Below are 15,902 nucleotides of genomic sequence, written 5' to 3' on the forward strand. Positions count from 1 at the left end.
AGATAGGACACGCTAAAGTAGGAGCGCAAACATGAGGTGTAAATTGAACCAGTTACAATTTATGATGCTATAGTTAGCCCTCACTTTAATGGGAAGTATGAGCCTATGCAAATACTCATGGTAAAGTAGAAAGATGAAAGAGATGAGCAACTAGGAGAAAGATCACAAGGAGATAAGACATCGCTAATTTCAAGGAACCAAGCCCCCAATATTAGGATCTTAACTCACACAATCACATGCAAGGATACTCAAAACAAGATAAAAAAAAAAAAAATCCAAACAAAGACAAATAAAGTCATAAGACACACAACGCAAGGGGTTAGTACTAAAAATTAAAAAAGCCTCCAAGTCAACTAGTTGAAGAGACCTTGATAATCAAATGTCTCAGCCAATAGTAGCCTTCTTGAAATGCTATCATAAGAACACAAGTGATCACATAAAAAGAGAAAGAGAATGCATCAAATGATGAACCATGATCAACAAATAGTAAAGATATGAGCTCATGGGGAAGAGAAAAGAGAGGACATGGATGCCATGGGCTATCAAGTTGCATTATGCTAGGTGATCCATGAGAAGAAGAATAAAAGAGACTATGGAATCGACAGGCTAGCAAGTTGTGTTATGCTAAGTGACCCCCAGGAACATGGATACTCACAAAACAAAAAGATATATTATGTTGTGTAATTCATGTAAAGAGGGAGAAAAAGAATAGTCTAGCAAGTTGTGTTATGCTAGTTCCACTCTTTGAAAAAGGAAAAATTGAACGGTCTAGCAAGTTGTGTTATTCTAGTCAACTCACCCTACTGCATATGTTGTTGTCTGGTTTCAGGAATTAAGCATATTGTATAGGACTTGTTGGTTTGGTTTCAAGCATGCAACAAACTATATAAGACATGAAATAAAAACAAAATATGCTTAGTTTCGAGCATGAAGCATCTCATATAAGACTTGTTGGTCTAGTTTTGAAAATGAACACCCTGTATAAGTAATATAAAAGGTTGTGTTTGGTTTTGGGCATGAAGCATCTCGTATAAGACTTGTTGATCTAGTTTCAAGAATTAACACCTCGTATAAGAAATGCTAAATATAGTACAAAGAGGGAAATATGCAATGTCCCTCTTAAGATGTCAAAATATTCCTATGTTGATGTCTTAAGAGAGCTAGAAACAAGGATACACACCTTCAATGCCAAGGACACATCCTTTTAGGAAACAATGTCCATAAATCCAAGCTAAAAGAGGCATTACTCTTACAAGCAAGGACAAGATAGTTTAAAAAGGGATATCTTATAACAAGTGTAAATGAAATCCTTTGGAGTAGAAGAGAGCTTTTCTCAAATACATCTACCTCTAAGAGGAAATTTTCAAACAAAAAAAACATCATTGACCAAAAGAAAGGAAGGAGAATAAGAATTCATACCTTCCTCCTATTTCTAGGGTAAGAGGGGTTCTTAATGAAGGATGACACACTTTTGACCCAAAGTGAAGGGTTTTCATAATAGATATAAATGTTAGCAACAATGTAGAAAACTGAGAGGGGGGGTAAATCAATTTGCCCACAAACTCTAAACAACTCAAACTTAATTCAGATATGATAATAAACAGTTAAAGCAGAAATCAACACCACATCAATAACACACATAACACTAAGATTTTTGATGTGGAAAACCCAGTTAAGGGAAAAACCATGGCGGGAGCCTACCCACAGTGAGATAATACCCCATTAGGAGTAAGTGGAATATTACAATGGGGAATGCACATGCTTTTAGGCACACTGCCTAGAGCTCACTGCTCAAATACAAGAAGGGATACAACCCTGAAGAAGGCTCACTACCTTGCAAGATTTGGACAACAATCCAGATTACATGAACTGTGAAAATAACATCTCCCAATGCCTGATTACAGTCCCAGTTAAGCACATATACTCAAACTATGATCTTTCCACTTATTCACACTCTTTCGCACTTCTCCTCTGCTACTGAAAGATCAATTCAATGTTTGGACACATAGATACACCTCACAAATGAATATTACATATATTTATACAAATCATCAACCTATATTTCAAGTTTGGCTAAACCCTCAACATAAATTACAAAACAATAACCTCACACTCTACACCAATACATGCAGACCAAAACAATGTTGGCTAAGAGATAGTTTGGACCCAAATCAATACCGCAAACATGCAACACCTCCAACAATTATGCCTTGAGAATCCGTAATATGCTACAATCACCAAGAATGTTACATAACACGAAGAACACCACCAGATCAAGAAAATGATCAATAGCACACACAACGATAAATGCAAACCATCAACATGGATAGAACCTAATCTAGAAACATCCACAAGCAATGTGAATCACACCAGAAACAACCACAACATCACCGCTTACTAGAATCTCCATCATCAATATACCGAACTTCAAGAACACACGTTGAACTAACTATCAAACTGAAAGATTCACTTATAGACTTCCAATCATGAACCATATGAATTGAGGACACATATGAATATCCCAAACACTGCCAAATCCACAAACCAAGATAATGTGATTTTGAAGCAATGCGAAGCACAAACCAGAATATTGAATAACACAAACAACTGAATAACATCCTCAATATTGGATCATACAAATCTATCAAAACATCATGCGAACCTCTAAAACTTCTACTGAATCAACTAAAAATAAGTATCTCTAAATCCATTAAACTGCAATAGCTCAACTGCAACACACTAGCCAAACCAACTATCCAATCTGATTGCAACATTGGAATACACAGAAGAATATGTTGACATCAATGACAACCAATTATTCTAGCAAACTTCTCAGCAATATCCAACAATGTTCCCCTTTGGCATTGATGGCAACAAATGAATGTGAAAAATAATCAATGCGAATAAAGAAATCAACAACCAACAATAACCTCCATAGGGTTTTTCACATGCTTCTCTCCCCCTTTGACATCAATGCAAAAGGCACATACAACAGAAATCTTGATTCACTCCCCCTTTGACGCACACTCTAACAATTCTGATCAACACACCACTGACTACTCCCCCTAAGTAATAGCCTCACCCATCAATCTGGATCACAAGATATCTCTATGAAGATCACTGGATTAATGCAACTCCATGCATCTTAGTTCTCATTGAAAGGGGCAATCACCCCTAGCTTCTCTTTGAGATACTCAAATGTATCCTTAGGCAAAGGCTTCATAAAGATATTTGCAATCTATTCCTTTGTAGAGACATACTCCAAACTGACTTCCTTTTCACTCACCTTCTATCTCAAGAAATGAAACCTAATTGATATATTCTTGGTCTTAGAATGCAACACTGGATTCTTAGAGATATTGATAGCACTTCAATTGTCACAGTATATAGCAGTAGGCTCATCAAAAGTCACTATGATATCCTTCAACATCTGATTCATCCAAATCACTTGAGTACAATTGCTAGTAGCAACAATGTCTTTAGCTTCTATAGTAGACAAAGATATCTATAGCAGTCTTCTTCTTACTTGCCCATGAAACCAATCTCTTACCCAATAAAAATGCACCACGAGTAGCACTCTTTCTATCATCAACATCACCTGCCCAATCAACATTAGTAAAAGCATTCAAAGTAAAATTATCACCTCTAGGATACCACAAAACAAAATCAACTATCCCTTTCAAATATCTGAATTTTTTTTTACAACAACAACATGAGATTCCTTAGGATCGTCTTGAAATCTAGCAACAAGACAAACAATGTTCATAATATTTGGTCTAGTATGAGTCAAATACAACAAACCACCAATCATAGATCTATATCTAGTCTGATTTTCTTTTGGATAATCATCATCCTTTGTCATCTTACATCTGGTTACCATAGGTGTACTAATAGGCTTTGCATCATCTAAACCAAATTTTTTTCAACAATTCCTTCACATACTTAGATTGAGATATGAAAATACCTTTATCCAACTGAGTAATTTGGAATCCCAAAAATAATTTCATCTCACCAATCATAGACATCTCAAACTCATTCTACATATCATCAACAAACTGCTTGCACAAACCGTCATTTCCACCAAAAATAATGTCATCAACAAATACTTCAACAATCAAGATGTTATCATTATCAATCTTGAAGTACAGACTACTATTAGCAATACTTTTATTGAATTCAAGCTTCATCAAATACCGATCCAATCTAGCATACCAAGCTCTTGGAGCTTGCTTCAATCCATACAATGCTTTCTTCAACCCGCAAACCATATCTTTCTGATCTATCAACTAAAAACCATCTAGTTGCTCAATGTAGACTTCTTCTTCTAGCTCACCATTAAGAAAGGTTGACTTGACATCCATCCGATACACTTTGAAATCTTTGTAAGTAGCATAAGAAAGAAACAATCTAACAGCTTCAATTCTAGCTACTTGAGCAAAAATTTCCTCAAAATCAATACCTTCCATTTGAGAATAACTCTTACAAACAAGTCTTGCTTTATTTCTAACAACTTCACCTTGCTCATTCATTTTATTTTGAAATACCATTTAGTCCCAATTAAATTTTAATTTTTATGTCTAGGAACAAGATTCCATGTATTATTCTTTTCAATCTGATTCAACTCTTCTTCCATTGCTTTAACCCAATTTTCATATTTACAAGCTTCATCAACATCTTTAGGTTCAATCTTAGAAATCAAGCAATACTCTTTAGCAACTCTTTTCCTAGTCATCACACCTCTATTCTTATCTCTTTATCTGATTCTCTGAATGATTTAACCTTACATACCTGGGAGTCTTAGGATTTACATGATTTTCAAACTCTTGAACTCTTTGTTCTGCACTAGCTTCTCTTTCATTCTCAGGCTTTTTCGGAGCAATTTGAAGCACTTTCTTTCCTTTATCTATATTGACATTTGGATCATCTAGATCATATCCGCAAAGATCTGATTTGTCTCTCATTTCCTTCATCAACCTTCACATTAACACTTTCAACTATCTTCCTCAATCTCTTATTATAACATCGATAGGCCTTACTCTTAGTAGAATAACCAAGAAAGATTCCTTCATCACTTCTAGCATCAAACTTCCCTAAATCTTCATCTCTTCTAATATAGAATTTACTACCAAAAATTCTAAAATTGCTAACTATAGGAGCATGACCAAACCATAACTCATAAGGAGTCTTACCGGTATCACCTTTAATATGAACTTGGTTAAGAGTGTATACAACAATACTCATAACTTCTCTCCAATAGATATGCAGAACATTTCCTTCAATCATCATTGTTCTAGCAACTTCCTAAACTGTCCTGTTCTTCCTTTCCACAATACCATTCTAATGAGGGGTCCGCGGAGCAGGTAATTGTCTCTTCAGCTCATGATATTCATAAAAATAAATGAACTCACCAAAAGTAATGATGCAGGAGCATCACTGGTTCTTGGCAATCTTGCATCAACCAAAAACATTTATTTTCAGTTTATTTCCTATTTTGTAGTTTCAACATTTCTTTTTGCATTTTCTTACATTTGCTCACTCGATCTTGCGGAGCTGTTTTTTTCTTGTGAACATGATTATCTTCCTTTTCCCAAGTTCACGAGATGTTTGGATCTTTTTTCGGCAAGTTATCGATTCCGGTATCTGGGACAATTTTCTAGCTAGAACACCAGAACTGCTTGGACCTATTTTGGCTTTGACGAATCTTGTGGATAATTTCCGTAGCTTAGGGATCTTAAATTCATTGTTTCCAATGTTCCTTGGTGTGTGGTCAACCGTTCCTTTGGTCCTCACTTCACCCTTTGGTTTTCGGGAGGATTTTCTTTGGCGGAGGCCAACTTGTTGGTTTTACACGTTTCATCTTGTGCATCGACACTTGATTCTTCTTGGGCCGATGCAGATCTCTCTTGATCATATAAATCAATGTAATTTAGCTTGTAGAATCAAGTTTTTAGAACATAGAAGATCTACCTTGAGAACAAGAGGTTTGGAGTTGACTAATGTTGTAATTGAGCACATATTTATTTAGGCCAATGACCCAAATCATGTAGCCCGCATGTTGTCGATAGATTGTAAGTGGTTTTCATGATATAATTCAATCAGCTCTGCATTGCCTCCATCATCTTGTCTTGTTTCCCTTGTGTTTACTTTTGTTGCATGGTTTGGATTGATCTCCTTGAGGTCCCTCCTAACCATGACTGCACCAAGTGGTATCAGAGCGAGATTTCATTTCGGAGATTGCGTTGTCCTGAAGATTTTGTTGTAGGGTGGTGGATTGAGGATCCGACCTGTAGTTGCAGAGGATTGGTGTGAAGATGGTGCAAAGAGGAAATAGGAATGATGGAGCACATGGGAATGTAGACCCTGTTGCGATGGAAACTTTGAGGGGGATTACAGTCCAGTTAGAAGCTATTGAAATAGCCCAGAGAAGAGGTAAACATATTGAATATGTGAGTGAAGAAGAAGAAGAAGAAGCACTGGAAGAACAAGTAGAAAACCCCCAGTGAATGATCTGGATGAAGAAAGGTTTATAAGAGCATTGTCAAGGGTGAATATGAGACCACATTTTAGTCCAATGGATTATGATGGCAGATTGGATTAAAATGAATTGTTAGATTGGATCAGAGATGGAAAAGTATTTTGATTTTGAAGGTACCCCGAAAGATAAGAAGGTGAGATATGCTTGTACTAAGTTGAAAGGTCATGCATCACTTTGGTGGGAACATTTGTAGGTTGATAGACAAAGAAGAGGTAAAGAGAATATCATAACATGGAAGCGGATGGTTACCAAGTTAAAATTTAAAGTTTATGCTAGCTGATTATCAAGTGAATCTATTCCAAAAGTTACAAAACCTGAGGCAGAAGGAATCAAATGTGAAGGAGTATACTGAGGCATTCTACAAGTTGAATATCAGATCTAGACATACTGATGATGAGGTTGAACAAGTTACTAGATATTTGAATGGGTTGCAGATGTCTATACAAGATGAACTCAATTTGATCAAGTTGCAGAGTGTTGAGGAATCTTACCAATATGCCCTGAAAGCAGAAGAGAAGTTGAACAAAAGACACGAGCATATACAAAGAGGTAGAGGTGGAAGGTTATCCAGAGGAAGGATCAAGGAGGAAGAGGATATTTTAGAGGAAGAGGAACTTGTGCAGATCAGAACAAGGACAAGGAAGTAAGAAAGGATGGTAGTTTGTACCAGAAGGATGATAGAAATTTCTATCAAAGAAGAGAACCTGATAGTTACCGAAATGAGAGTTTTGGAAAAGATAATAGAAGACAAGATAAGAGAGTGTTTAGAGGAACTTGATTTAAGTGCGGAGGAGAAGGACATCGTGCTTTTGAATGTAAGAAGGCAAATTTTTTTGGAAGAACAACATTGGTAGAAGAAGACCCTACTGGATCAGCTAAAAAACTGAACGATGGAGAACTGTTGATGATGAGGAGAGCTTTGTGTCATATCAGAGATGAATATGAACCCTTGCAGAGAAGGAATTTGTTCAAGACTAGATGTAAGGTATCTGGTAAGTGTTGTAAAGTCATTATTGATAGTGGTAGTTCAAATAATATTGTTTCAAAGGAGATGGTGAATAAGTTGAAGTTGGAAAGATTGAAGCACCCTAAGCCTTACCAAATAGCATGCATTAGTAAATGTATTAGGATGATCATAAGATATTAGTAAGTGAGAAATGTTTGGTGAAATTGAAAATTGGAAATTATCATGATGAAGTTTTGTGTGATATTATGCCTATGGATATTTGTCACATCTTGTTGAGAAGACCTTGGTAGTATGATAGACAGGCAATACATGATGGGAGGAAGAACATCTACACTATTGTTGCAAATGGGATGAAGTAAACCTTGTTACCTTTGGAGGAGCCCCTGAAGAGTGAAGTTTGTACAAATGCTAGAATTTGTTTGGTTGATGGAAGGAGATTCCTAAATGGAATGACAAATGAGAATGTATGTTTTTCCTTGGTTCCTAAGAAAACTGAGAATCCAAAGCATGAAGAAGAAGAACCAGAGGAGATAAAGGAGTTACTGAAAGAGTATACGGGCATAATTTTAGATAATGTACCCAATGGATTACCACATGTAAGAAGTATTAGTCATTGCATGGACTTGATTCCCCGAGCTAGTTTGCCTAATAAGCAGCACATCAGATGACACTGACAAAGAGTGAGAAGCTGAATAGACATGTACAAGAGTTGTTGAAGAAAGGTTTGATCAAAGAAAGTTTGAGTCCTTGTGTATTACCATCCATGTTAGCACCTAAGAAAAATGGAGAATGGAGGATGTGTACTGATTCCACAACAATAAACAAGATCACTGTGAAGTACTAGTTTCCTTTACCTAGGATGGATGACATAATGGATTGTTTGAGTGGAGCCAAATACTACATAAAGATAGACTTGAAGAGTGGATACCATCAGATTAGAATCAGAGAAGGAGATGAGTGGAAGACAACATTCAAGACAAATGAAAGATTATATGAATTGTTGGTGATGCCTTTTGGGTTGACTAATGCACCGAGTACTTTCATGAGATTGATGAATGATGTATTGAAGAAATTATTAGGTAAGTTTGTTATTGTGTATTTGGATGACATTCTAATTTTCAGTAAGATAAAGGAGGAACATATGTTGCATTTGAGACAAGTTTTGTAGAGATTGAGAGAAGAAATGTTGCTAATAAATCTTAAGAAGTGTAGTTTCAGGAAGGAAGAATTGGTATATTTGGGATTTGTGATATCTGCAGATGGATTGAAGATGGACCCTGAAAAGGTAAAAGCAATCTGTAGATGGATTGAAGATAGACACTAGAAAGCATTACAGTGGTAAGATCATTTCATGGATTGGATAGTTTCTATCAGAAGTTTATTAGAAATTTCAGTTGATCAGTTTGTGGCCCTATGAGATAATGAGGGGAGATAGAAATGAATTCAAGTGGAAAACCAGGGCAAATAGGAGTTTTGAATTGTTGAAGCAAAAGGTGATTGAGTATCCTATGTTAGATTTACCGGATTGTAGAAAAGTATTTCAAGTAGATTGTGATGCAAGTGGAAATACAATTGGAGCAATGTTAAGTTGGGAAGGGAGAGCAGTAGCTTATTTCAGTGAGAAGTTGAATGATATAAGAAGAAGATATTCAATATATGATCAGGAATTTTATGTCATAGTTCAAGCCTTGAAGAAATGGAGACATTACTTGTTGCCTAAGGAGTTTGTGTTATATACCAATCATCAAACTTTGTAGTATTTGAACAATCAGAGTAAGTTGAATCAAAGACATATGAGATGGGTAGAGTTCTTGCAGAGTTACACCTTTGTGTTGAAGCATAGAAGTGGAAAGTCAAAAAAAGTTGCTGATGCATTGAGTAGAAGGAGGAATTTTATGACAGGGATGAGAGTGACAGTGTCAGTATTTGAGGAGTTGAAGACCTTGTATGATGACAACCCAGATTTTGCAGAACGTTGGAAACATGTAGAGAATCGGCTATGGTGGATAGAAGTAAGTGGTTGGATTATTTAATTTAGGACAAGATATTATTCGGAGGAGTTCACTTGTGTATACCTTGAGTTCTATCAGGGAGAATTTGATCAAGGAAAAACATAGTGGATGATTAGCCGGTCACTTTGGTGTTGACAAAATAGTGGCATTGGTGAGCGAACATTACTTTTGACCTCAGATTCATAAGGATGTCAAGAAATTTGTGCAAAGTTGTAGAGTTTGTCAAGTTGCAAAAGGTAGTAGTTGTTGGTTCCCAAACCAACAATCTTCGAGTTCTAGAAGAATTGCCACTAACTCGTCAACAAACTCAGAGAAGGCTTTGGCCAACAAATAAGATTCAATCACAATGATTGAGATCTCCTCCACTTTTGGCTCTGTGAGACCAAGGTGGATGAATCTATGCAATGTCAAAATAACTAACAACTTCAAAATACTCAGGACATTACAAAATACAACAGATTATCCAAATGAAATTGTACTAAGGAAGATGGATAAACTCTTGGTTTTGGCTATAACCTTAGTCTATAAGCAACTAAGAACTTGTTAAGGAGTGGGTTTCTACACTAATCCTACTCCTAATGCAGAAAGGAAAAACAATAATGAAAAGGATTTGAATAAGAAAAATGATTCTGAAAGCTAAAAACAACCATGACTAGTGCCTTGTATGGGCAACAGAGTCAACTTCACGATATGAAGATTTGATATCCAAAAAGGATAACATGAAACCATTGAGCTTTAAATGCTAATGCATTACACCAACATTCTCCCTTCTAGTTTCACCCAAAACCATGCTTGAGAATCTCACATACACAACACTATTTATGTACCTTGTAGTAAGCAAATTAATCTCTTCCTTGAAGAGAAGCAAACAACAAAGTAAACACCTGACTTGCAGAGAAAAAAAAAGACCCTTGGTCATTTCATTCCATAAAATAGTGTATACATAAGAGAGAAGCTGCAAATGAAATACTTAAATCTATTTGTATTTAGGTTACAAACTATTTGAAAAACCAAAAACTACAAACTGAAAGAAAACTAACTCTAGTTGTCATTAAAACTTATGCACAGTATATGGAAGCCTTCTTCCAAAATGATGAGAAAAAATTACATTCAAAATCCCTTTTTTTTAGAATAAGAAAGAAAGATAAGAAGTATCAGAAGAAAACCCTAAAAGAATCCTCTAAAAATGACTTCTCTTCACCCTTGAAATCTATACTCTTCTTCTTTCAAATTCTACTAAAACTTTTACCTATGACCACCTACTGGACAATGTTGAAATTATTAAAATTTACCCTTGAAAGCATCTGTCAAGTCACCTTTTTCTCAATGCTCAAAATTTGCCATATTTGGTTCGTTGTCCACCTCTGACTGAAAGAGTTCACTTTTCCCTCTACTTAAAAACTAAAAAGTTTTGCCATTTTGGTGAAAGTCAAAAGCTGACTTTTACTCTGCACTTTCCAACCTATTCAAAAGTAGTAAAAATTACTCCCCTATTGAAAATGACACCCCTGATGTATAGTTTGCATTGTTCAATTCCCAGATTTCAAAAAATAAAATATCCCCCTTGGATGAAATGAAAACTTTTCATTCCTTGCTCGAGTGAAAAAGTCTCACTTTGTCATTTTACCACTTTCACATTTTTAATTGAAAATACTTCTCATTGGCTAAGAGTTCTTGCTCTGTTCTATTACTCTCTAGTGAAAATATTTTCTCCCAAGTGAAATGGGATTTCATTTTCTGTGCATTCTCACTTAGAAATATTTCACCTTTTGTGTAAAAGTTTCACTTGATTTAATAAAATATTCCCTTACTACACCTTGTATCTGGGTGAAAAATCACCCCCTTACTGGAAAATGCTCTCCTGCTACATCTGGTTCCCATTTTCATCTGGTAAACAAGAATCACTTGATAGGAAAATATTATTCCTTCTATAAGTGAAATCTAGATTTCTACCTTATAAAGGTTCCCGTTTTGACTTATCCCTTTACAAAATATACTTCATTTTATGATTAAAGCTTTCACCATTGGTAAAACACTCCTTACTAATTTTACCCTTGCTAGTGAGACATCTTCTTGTCAATCTGCACACCATACTTAATATCTTTCACGAGATATACTTCATTTGGCAATTTGAACATTAACAATTTTATTTGCATAACACTTTGTCTTTTCAGAAAAATAATTCACCTTTTCTCCTTCATCAAAAATATAGTAAGCACAAGAAGCACCCTGCAAAAATATGCATCGAACCTTTGAATTGGCAGTTGAATGTCCCTTGATTGGGCTTCCATACTTTTCCCCTTAGTTCAATTCGCCTCCCTCTAGTGAGAAAACACAATGAGACACAACATTATTGAGGCAAAACACCTATCATTGTTGGCCTACTCAATAATTTGTGGCTCCATTACCATTTGTAGAAAATCGACACTTTTCAATTCTTTACTTCCTCAAGATTAATGAGCAGTACAACTTTCCTTTCCTATCGCTGCAAACACCGCTCGATGCACACCATTAGCACTATATGAATTGATAGGGTTTCACAAAAAATGCTCAAAACAATTCCATGGAAGCTTACAACACATATCCCCTCACAAATACTAGGCCCAACAACAAAAATAAATCATTTTCAGAAGCTTATTAATAGATAACCCTGGGCGGCAGGGAATAACTTCGTTTCAAATACTTCAGTTACTGGATGTCATCTTTATAGAGCTCAAATTTATATTGCAAAGTATCAAAAGTATTTGACACTATGCACTTTGTTTTCCCATTTGATTCATCTTGCAATACCCTTTATTTATATTTGAAGTCATAAATGACTTCTTGTTGAGTGCTCCATAGTTGTGTTCTTATTGTCGTGATACCTTTGCAACCTCAGACTACAAAAAAGTTCAGAGGAACACTCACGGCCATTACAAACCCTAGAACACATTTTTCCAATTTTAATTATACCCTAACATTTCTTTCTTCTTCTTCCTCGTGGGCCTTTTCTTTTTGATTTCGCTTCACATATTTTATCCCACGTGTGTTTTTGAAAGCCTCTTTCACTTTGCGAGATAAGCAACTTTTTCCACCTAGGACAAATTTCTTACCCCCTACCAATATTTTGACCTCTCTTTGGGGCTACGGGATAAGAAACATACTCCCTGCCCTTGGTTTTTCTTTTAGCCTACACATGGTCCCATGTGTTGCAAATATGGTGCAAGGCAAAGGATCAACCCCTCCAGGCCTTGTACAATCCCTATCTCGTGTTTCTCACACTGATACCCTTCTGGTCCTGGTAGGTTGAGTAGTTTCTGGTTGGTTTGGATGTAGCATGATCTAGTAGGCTCCAGTATGATTTGGTTATGGAATTGGCTTACTCATGATACTCATGATCATATTCAGTCATTCAGTTTTGGTCTGGTGATCGGATGCTATCCTGTTTGCTTGGAAGCTTGGCTTCTAGTTTCGGCGAGGGTTTCACCGACAGAGATTTTGATGAAGATCTTTGATGAATTGCATAAGTGGTGTTGGTGCAGCTTCTAGTGGAGATTCTGGATGTTGTTGATGTTCATGTTCGAGACTTGGCAGATGGAGATCATTGCTTTAGCATGTGGACCTATATTGGGTCCTGATTGATCTAGGTTATGGACCAACTTAATGTAACGTGTGGATCAGACCTCTCGATGTGTTTCTGAGATGTCTTATGTGTTAGATATTATTTGTTTGGTCTAAGGCCGACATGTTTTGTAATTATGTAATTGGTTTATTGTCTAGTAGCCAACCTGATTGTTTATGGTCGAGGGTTTGTATATATATGATGTAAGATCTCATTGTAGATGATAGGGTAGAGAAGTTGGTCAAGGAAATGGATATCTAATGTGCAAATAATGTAATATCATTAAGGCAGAGGATTTGGTTGATCTGTGGAGATCGAATTGGGTTTATGTAAGAGGATTTAGTCCTCCAGTATATAGATTAACTAGAACTGTACTTAGGCATAGGAGATGCTATCTTTGCAATTCAAATACTTCTCCGGATTGTAGTTTGGATTTCTTTGTAGTCAGTGAGGCTCCTTTTGTGATGAGTAGTGCGCTCTAGGTTGTTGGATTTCTTGCAAGTGCATGCCCCTCAATTGTAATTCACATAGTTACTGCAGATGTATTATTTGACTGTGGGAAGGCTTCCCACCGTGGTTTCTCCCTTTATTGGGTTTTCCACATATAAATCTTGGTGTCATGTGGATGGTATTTATTTTGTGGTTATTGCTTATGCTTAAATGGCTTAACTACTATTCTGGTATTTTGTTTAAGCATTCTAGTATTAATGTTTTGGGTTTCAGTATTAAAGTTTTAATTGCTAAATGTCTTGGTAATCTGTGGCAACTGATTCACCCCTCCCCCTCTCAGTTGTCTTCTGGTTATTTGAACTATCTAACAATTGGTATCAGAGCTTTGGTCCTCTCTACAAAAAGATTAACCACTTGAGGAAGATCCTATGGTGTCTAACAGTTCAATTTCATCCAGTTCATCTAGAGCTATCTTTCAGAGAGATATTCCTAGGCTTGATGGAACAAATTACACAGTATGGAAGATTCAGATGTAGAGTCATCTGAGATGTCTTGGCAAGGAGATTTGTGAGATCACACAAAATGGTGTCACACCTCATAATCTGGCATCTAGCAATCATCCTCCGACAAACCTAGATAAGGAGCTTGAGAATAATTGTAGAGTGAGAGAAGCCCTCTTGTGTGCACTTTCTGATCAACAAATAATGGGATTAATTGACAAATCATCTGGAAAGGCTATATGGGATAAATAGGACACTCTTAATGAAGGTGACCCTACTGTGAAGATTGCAAAACTTGATAGTTATTGGGTGAGATATGAAAACCTGAAGATGGAAGAAGATGAAAGGATTACTGCATTCATGGAAAGGGTAAATTAGATTGTTATGGGAATTCAATATTGTGGTGGAACTCTTAGTGAAGATGAAATTGTTTCTAAAGTTTTGAGAGCCCTACCACCAGCTTAGAAGATGAAGGCTACTGCTATTAATGAGTTGAGAATAATGGATAATATATCTGTTAACAAAGATACGCTGGTTGGGAAATTATCTTCTTTTGAGCTTGAAGAATTTGGACCTTTTAGAGATGTGAAGGGTGAACCTGCTTTTCATGCATCTACATCTGCAACCGGTAAGCAATATTGGAAATCTTTATATGCAAAGGAATTAGATGATATGAAAAGAGAAGATGATGAGTTTGAGCAACTTGAAGCACTATTTGCTAGAAGAGCACCTAAAGGACCGGTAGGAAGTAAGTATGAAGGAAAAGCACCTTTTAAATGTTTTGCATGTAATAAGATTGGTCAGTTTGCATCTAGATGTCCTGAAAGGAATTCAAGATTTGAAGAAAGAGTTAGAAGATCTTTTAAGCCTAACCCTGGATATCAGAACAAGTATAAGTATAGGAAAAACAAAGACAAGTTATGCTACATAGCAGATGGGGAAGGCATCACTAATTTTGATGATGAGCCGACACAAGACTCCGCTAGTGGTTCTAGCAATGGGAAGGAATGGGTGTTCTTGGCTATCAAGGAAGATGTTCCGACACTGGAAGAGAATGTATCTAAAGAGAAGGCACTTGCCGCTAAAATTGAAGACAAGGATGAATGTGCAATTGAAAGTGGTTGTTCACATCATACGACTGGAGATAAAGGGAAGCTTCTATCTCTACAAGAATTTGATGGCATTATGGTTAGATTTGGAGATGACAAAGCATGTATGATAAAAGGAAAATGAATTATATCATTGGATGGTAAGAACAATACTGACAATGTTTATGATGTTGAAGGTTTAAGGCATAATATTTTGAGTGTTGGACAATTGGTGGACAAGGGATTTCAATTACAGTTCAAGGATAGAAAATGCAAAATCATTAATAGATCTGGTTTCGAGATTACAACTGATACATAGACAAAAGGTAATATATTTCATTTGAACTCCTATGAAAAGAAATGTTTGATTACACAAATTGATAAGAGTGGGATATGGCATAAAAGGTTGTGTCATGTGAATTTTGATTGCATTGTGAAGATCAGTTCAACTAAGGTAGTTAGAGACATACCTAAGATTGTGAAGCCCTATAATCTGGTATGTAAATAATGTCAAATGGGTAAACAAGTCAGAACTTATTTTAGGAGTATACAAGACAAATCTAATGATGTTCTTGATCTTATTCATACTGATTTGTGTGGCCCTTCTCGAGTTAAAATTTTTCAAGGTGATAGATATTTCATGCTAATCATTGATGATTATTATAGAATGATGAGGGATACTTTTCTAAAAGAAAAATCTGAAGCATTTGAAAAGTTTAAAATCTTTAAGGCTAAAGTGGAAACTAAGA

This window comes from Cryptomeria japonica, chromosome 4 (assembly GCF_030272615.1).
Source record: "Cryptomeria japonica chromosome 4, Sugi_1.0, whole genome shotgun sequence".
In the NCBI taxonomy this organism is placed as follows: domain Eukaryota; kingdom Viridiplantae; phylum Streptophyta; class Pinopsida; order Cupressales; family Cupressaceae; genus Cryptomeria; species Cryptomeria japonica.